The 5,694-nt window shown below is 39.4% G+C and overlaps 1 protein-coding gene across 1 annotated transcript in view; it reads left to right on the top strand.

The window, feature by feature from the left end:
• Window positions 1-2,051: 2,051 nt before the first annotated feature.
• Window positions 2,052-5,694, top strand: part of tbx4 (T-box transcription factor 4) — a 33,599-nt gene continuing 29,956 nt past the window's right edge. Inside the window, exon 1 of the mRNA XM_008425199.2 lies at window positions 2,052-2,225. The gene's annotated coding sequence lies outside the window, so the exon portion shown is untranslated. The remainder of the gene's footprint in view (window positions 2,226-5,694) is intronic.

Raw genomic sequence — 5,694 nt, forward strand, 5'->3', positions numbered from 1 at the left:
CACACGTCACCAAGCAGATATATAAGTCACTCTGGCATCTGATTTATGGACGCGCCGCAGCCTCACGCTCCATTTGCTGTGAAACCACAGGCTTATAATTCACCTGCAGACCCAGCGGCCTCCTCCTCAGTCAGCCACCGCCGAGGAGTGATGCTGCCGCTGCCGCTGCCGCGGGCCGCTCACACTACCGTAGTGTGTCCAGCAGAGCTATGATCAGATTGAGATAAGGCTCGGAGTGAAGAGGAACATTTGTCACGTCAGGATATTTATTCTGGCACTCTGCTCACATAATTCTGGATTTCTCCTCAGGCAGACGTTTCAGGGCAGAAGAAGCTTCCACTGACCAGTTAATAAGGAAACACGGTTGGGCCTAAAAGTCTGCAGACTTTAAACTGAATCGCTTTTCAACGGGTTGAGATGTTGAGGCGTTTCTGTCATTTCCACGGCTAGAGTGTTTTTTCATGTATTTTGTAGTTAAAGGAATTTTTTCATTTAAAAATCAGACACTTTTGTAAAATTTGGAAGGTCGTTTTTTTCTGTTTTTCTCCTGCATTTTTAAACTTACTGATGTTTTTTTTTTCTAAAAATAAATAAATAAATAAAAATCTTAAAATAATATTACCGACCCTCCACTAAAGAGGCTAACATAATCACAGGAATTACAAATGATTTCTTCCTTATTAAAAGTGAAAATGAAGTGTATTTTGAGTCCGCAAGCTAAAATTTTAATGAAGAATGAAAAAGGAAAGTTTTACTGTTAACTGTTCATGTAGAAGTGAGCGCCTGCTTCTAAAACACTCCGTGTTTCATGAAGTGATCTTGAGGAATATTTCGGTTTTTCAGCCCGCCAGAGAATGGACAAACGTTCTCAACCAACGTTRATTCTTATCCAAATAACCTTCAATTGTTTATATATTACAGAAATAAATAAACATAAATAAAATCAACTGCGTAGAACTGCGTTAAGGACCTAGGGGCTGCACAGTGGTAGTTGGTAGAGCTGTTTCMTTGCAGCAAGAAGATTCTGGGTTCGATTCCCGGTCTTTCTGCATGGAGTTTGCATGTTCTCCCTGTGCATGCGTGGGTTTTCTCCGGATACTCCAGTTTCCTCCCACAGTCCATGCGTGTGCATGGTTGTTTGTCCTGTGTGTCTCTGTGTTGCCCTGCGACAGACTAGCGACCTGTCCAGGGTGACCCCGCCTCTCGCCCGGAACGTTAGCTGGAGATGGGCACCAGCACCTCACAACCCCACTAAGGAACAAGGGTGCAAAGAAAATGGCTTAAGGACCTCAGAAACTCGCGGCCCCTTCTAATCAGGCAGGGAGTTGCCCTGAGGGAAGCCCCCTGTTAGAAAGTTTTATGCAAATGAGCTGATGTTTGGATAACAAAAACATGGTGCATGAAAATGATACCATGTTTAGTCACATCTTGTCCACCATAGATGACAGAAGGGTCTACTCCARTGTCTTTCTGCGGCGCTCTAGAGGACAAACAGGTTGACATTGATGTGCTTTGGTGAGACTTTTTCATAAGTCAAGGATCAACACCATACAGTATTGTATTTATTTGACATCACATTAGTTGTTGATCTACTGAGTTTTGCGTTGAGGCCCTATAATGAGGTGGTGGTCAGGAGGTAGTAATGAGTCCCACTGATTGGGTRAATGAACACCACAGAAAGCAGCGCATGATGGTGCTGGGTTAGCAGCCAGGTCCAGACGGTGACGGGACTGTTTGTCCAGAGAGGCCGGTGTAGATATTAAAGTTCTGAGACCGCCTGGTAAACTCCTGCGCAGAGCAGACAGGGAGACCAATCACTCTCTCCGTTGCTTTCGCACTGCAGACAGCCAATAGCTGTGTGTGTGTGTGTGTGTGTGTGTGTGTGTGTGTGTGTGTGTGTGTGTGTGTGTGTGTGTGTGTGTGTATCTGTTCAAGAAAAATACTGAGCCCCGCCGAGCCCCCTCTCCCACCCTCCCCCCACTTTGGGCGCAGAGAACGCACTGCACAGGCGCAGAACGCAGCTGGGGTTCTGGAGAAGCTGAACGGTTCTAAACAGAACCGACACGCCGACAGTACAGCCACTGCCAGCGGACTGCTACAGCCCTCAGCACCGGACCCAGAGCCGCGCGTGCAGCCGCTGACTGAGGGGAAGCCAGGCCGCTGGACAGATAAACAAATCATCGTCATCATCAGAGGCGCGCGGGGATGATAGGTGACCGCATCAGGTAGGCTGCAAAGGAGCGTCTGCTGCTCACCAGCTGCCGGGAACATTTCTGAAAGATCAGCGAGGCGGTGTGTTGGTGTCAGGCGGMGTGGTGAGCGGGCGGTGGGGATAAGAAGGTCAATATTCCAGGCAGGACTCTGAGCCGCGGTCAGGACCTTCTGATGGGGGAAACGCTCAGCCTTACAGCGAGACGGAGCTCCAGCTTCTTCATCACTTATAATAAAGATTTTCGCCAGAATTACTCAAACTTCTGCTAGATTTACATTTCATTTCAATTATTTTTGTTCAGTCAGAAAGTTGTCTGGTAGGAAACGAAACGTATGTCTCAAAAATAAAACAGTGTAAATGGGGTTTTATAATATATATTATATATTTGTTTTTATTTACGTTTATTAAAAATGGAGTGTCTAAAATTATTAAAATAAAAATAATTAGCCTTTTTAATAATGAGTGAAATGGCAAGCTCTTCCTAAAATGCTGACCAGCGTTTTGTGTGTTTCCACTGGTGTTTTTGTGATAACTGAAAAGTTTTGGAGGCTGAAAGGTCTCCTGGCCATCACCCTAATTTCTGACTCTCTTCACAGATTAGCTATCAGATTCGAGTCAGAAGTCTGGTTCGGCTGCTCCAAAACGTTCATTTTACCACCAATAACAAGAAATGTGTTGGAGTAATTAGATTATTAAACATAAATCCGCCAGGATTAATGGCCATTTGAGCTCAACTGTATTTATTTATCTGTTTAAGTTTTACTATTTCCTCTTTCTGTTCGTTGTTTCTGTTCGTGTAAAATGTCACCACATTTTACAAATAATGTACGGGTTCAACTTTTGCAATCGCACTCTAATTATAACCTTTTAAATACTAATACTACAAATAATAATAATACTACAAATAATAATAATAATAATAATAATAATAATAATAATAATAATAATAATAATAATAATAATAATTACAATTATTATTATTATTATTTGATATATAGTCAAACTGATCATTATTCTTCTGAATTATTATAATTCAGAGGAATTTCTTTTTTTCCAAAATAATTATCTCAAATAATAAGATTTTATAGCTTTTATTTATTTATTTTATTTATTTCTTTGCTCCTAAATATCAGTTTGGATACATATTTTCTTCAGAGCAGATAATCTGGACAGTCAAAGTGCTTTTAATGTAATTTTTTACAACAATGACTGGATTTTGGGCCTAGAAACAAATGGCTACATGTCAGATACAGCGGGCCGATCAACAGAACCAACAGAATCCTCTGGTATATTTGTCGCAGCCTTTGACTTTGTGGCTTTTGTCAGTTAGTAAAATGCTTTGGGGAATCTTTTAAATATTCACTGCAGAGGACAGACCACATGACCTCTATAACATTGTTACTTTCCAACATGAAATGTATGTGTGTTGATCAGTAACAATAATGTTTGTACAGAGAGATTTTTCCTGGTGAGAGTTCCAGATTTGTAGACATGTGATTATACATTGTTTATTACTGCTGCACAAGGCGCTACTTCTTTATCTTAGGCTAGAAGTGTTTTAAAAGCAGCAAGCTTTAAAGCAAACACTTTTCAGCACCAGCAGAAGGTACAGTCCAGACTCCTTTACGGATTTAACACATATTAAAATACATCTGCTGTCTTCTGAACATACAGAAATGATGGTAGTCTGTTTTCATTTGCATGATTTCATATGTTTCTAGCTTGTTTGTGGCAGTAGTGCTTGTATTTTATGCTGACAAAGAAAAGTTGAGTGTGGCTCATAATTCCTGGTTCTACTGGATCAGTGAAAGGCCCAGATTCACAGTGTGGCTGCTGCTCTGTCAGCTGTTATCTTTATTAGCTTTAACAAATGTCTCTGTTTGTTTACATTGCACGCTTTCTGGTCCACTTTGTTGGCTTGAAGAGTRGCCGTTCTGTGTTCACAGGGCCGCTGCACCAACTGTCAGCCCTGAGGAATAAACAGCAGAAGGTTCTCAGAGTCTGGGAGACAGTAGCAGGACACACTGCACAGGTTTACCTGTGGGCAATCACTTTTCACTTAATAAAGGATCAGTGAAGATAACTGTATATGAGTCTAACATGCAGGAGTTACAACATGTTCTAAAAGTCTAATTATTGTTTTAAAAAGAAAAATCATTCAAATAGCTCAGTTATATTATATTTATATTTTATGCTAAGCTTGAACAACACTCAGGTAGGAGTGTGTGTTCAGTCTGCAGCTGAAGCTGGTCGCTGCAGCAGCAGAGCGAGGGTCTGCCACGTCTCGCCGGTCGCTGCAGCTTTGTCCCAAAAATCCTCATCATACAGATTGTGAGCAGGTGTTGCAATCAAGGATCTGAAGCAAAGAATCATTAACAGAAATCTTTCAGAAAAGTCGGGTCTATGCCAGTCGGCCTACGGGAATTTTTTCGCCATGGAATGAATCAACACATGGTGGCAGATTTTGAAGTTTGTTAAATGTTTGTTGATCTGGGGTATTTAGATCTTCGAACTTTAAACAGACCAAACAGCAATGAAATAATTATTATATCTGAAGCTGAATTATAAAAGTATCATTTTAGTTGTAGGAAGGGAACATTTAAATAGTGATTATGTGTCTTTTACTAATTTAATGAATTTAATTTATTTTGTAGGGAGAACATCTATTAATTAACACTTCTAAAAATACACCAGATTTTTCCTAAAGACTGTTTATCATCTGATGTCCCTGGACAATGTTCAAAAAGGACTATTCAATGAAAGTTAAAATGACTTCACAACATAAACTTTCAATAAAAAAAAATACAAGCAATACAATCTGTAAATATAAAACAAGAAAACTACAAGACAATCAACATGTATAAGAAGTAATAAAAACTAAACTAATCCTCCATCTTGATGGCAAAACACAGGTGGACACACGGAGAAGGTTCTTATTATTYAAAATGTTGACAGATGATGTGTTATCAACCAGTCCTTTAATTGTTCTTTAAATAGATTATAAGTGGTAAGAGCTCTTACTGTACAAAATAATAATGTATTATTTCATGAAGAACCAGAAGAAAGGATTGGATCATTTTTAAAAATATTTTCCATCTATATTGATAATAGTAAACCTCTCTAAACACGTTACTTTAAACGTACATTCATTTTTTTCATCTTAAAGCACATTTTTAAACATATTTTTTTCCTTCCACAGTTTTAAAGGAACATGTAAATTATACATGTTCATGTCCCAGACTCAAATCAGCATTTTTATATAATTACAATGTCTTAATAAAATAAAATAATTTAAATGAGTGTTGGATAATCAGCAGATGCTTTGATTTCCAAACTCAAAATAGCTAAAGTTTACATTTCCTAAACTTGGCTAATATGAAGAATGATTTCTCTTTGTTCAAGAGAAAACTTTGCATGCGCGCGCGCACGCACACACACACACACACACACACACACACACACACACACACACACACACACAC

This window comes from Poecilia reticulata, linkage group LG13, assembly GCF_000633615.1.
Source record: "Poecilia reticulata strain Guanapo linkage group LG13, Guppy_female_1.0+MT, whole genome shotgun sequence".
Classification (NCBI taxonomy): domain Eukaryota; kingdom Metazoa; phylum Chordata; class Actinopteri; order Cyprinodontiformes; family Poeciliidae; genus Poecilia; species Poecilia reticulata.